The sequence below is a fragment of the Halyomorpha halys genome, unplaced genomic scaffold (genome assembly GCF_000696795.3).
Source record: "Halyomorpha halys isolate HHAL.00 unplaced genomic scaffold, Hhal_1.1 Scaffold443.1, whole genome shotgun sequence".
NCBI lineage: Eukaryota > Metazoa > Arthropoda > Insecta > Hemiptera > Pentatomidae > Halyomorpha > Halyomorpha halys.
This window is the reverse complement of record NW_027110163.1, coordinates 39,113-40,778: the sequence shown is the minus strand read 5'-3', so window position 1 is coordinate 40,778 and position 1,666 is coordinate 39,113.

Sequence of the window (1,666 nt, the reverse complement as noted above, 5' to 3'; positions counted from 1 at the left end):
TGAACACATAACATCGTACAAACGTTTTGCCAAGAAATATTTTTCATAATTCTAGATCAAGCACCGAACCTCTTCTTGTCTTGTGTTTTTTTTATTGGAGAAGGGAAGATGTGTTATAGAGCCGAATCTTAATCGAACGTTCATATTAAACAATGGAATGGTTATTACAAGAAAAATGAATTACTTGATATTTTTGTGTGTTATGGTATATACATAACATATGTGGGGCTATAAACGGCCCCCTAGTTTCATGTATGATCTGCTTATTGATATCTTCGATTAGCAACAGAAAAATCTTTGCGCAAAACCTTGATTTTTCAAGATGCTGTGAACATAGCTTTTGCAATTATCAAATATATTCGCTTAGCACGCGTTTGTTTATCTCAGGAACCATGAGATGTACAGATGTCTGTTAGAATCCAAATGGTTCCTGAGATAAAGACACTCCAGTAATAAATTCTCGAATTACTGGAATTTTAGTATATATTTCATGAAATTTTCGATTTTAAAAAACTGTATTTTGGTAATTATTAACGTAAGCAGTTTTATTAGGGCTCATATTTTAGCAAATTTACTTTATTTTAAATGATGTTTTCTAAGGTTTTGTAGTTCTGTGGCTAGATCTAACGCCATAAAGCTTTGAATGATTTTTTTTTTTTAAGGTTTTGAAACACCATCCATAAAGACCTAAATGTTCCTTATGTAACCGATCTAGCCCGAACCCGAAATTATTCCTTCCATAATAAACTCCCTAACCACCCAAACACACTCGTTTCTAACCTTGCTTCCTCTTCCATTCCTAGCAATCCTCCGAGGCGCCTGAAAAGAAGATGGCCTCGTGACCTTATATTGTAAACTGTTTTTAGAGTTCTACTACTGGGTAGTTTCTCTACATCCTGTATCATATCATTATGTCATTATGATCAAATTTACTGGTTGTATTTTTTTATACAGTTGTAAATATCAATAAATAAATAAAATAAAAAAAAAAAAGGTTTTGAAACAACCGCATTTTTTATTCCCCTTACCTATACTTGGCAGACTCATCAATTCTAACAAGTAACTAAACGTAGTTTTCATTAAAGTAATAAAAAAGTTGGGGTGAAATTATTTACTTTTTTTTTCTCCCCGACTCTTGTACAATAGGATGTTCACAAAGTCAAACCATTTCGTGAAACTGGATATTTGGATTCAGAGGAGCTCAAAACGTTTGTACATTTCATAAAAAAAGAATGGTTTCCAAGTTGCAGGCGGCAGGCAACCCATGCTCCATAACCAATCCCTTTGTGACCAAGACAGAAATCCGTCTGGATCCAGGAGGTTGTCAGGAGTCAGCAGACGCACAAAGACCTGTATATTCTCCCCTCTGGATAGCTATTGGGCATCCTGTATGACTATAAGGCGGTTTCCGAATAAAGTAGACGTAGATGTCCGGTCTGTGTGAGTTGCCTACAGTAGGTTGACGGGTCCTACGAACCCTGTAAGAGGGGGAATGTAGAAGTGTGGATTGCTAAACTTTGATCACTTATTGCATGCGCCTTAACTGGCTGGGCTGCCCCGAGGCAAGATGCTGACAGATCTTCCACTTGAGATCGTTATGACTGGGAATCCCATATAAAATAATTATCATCAAGATAATTATTATTATAGAATCTGGGACTATATC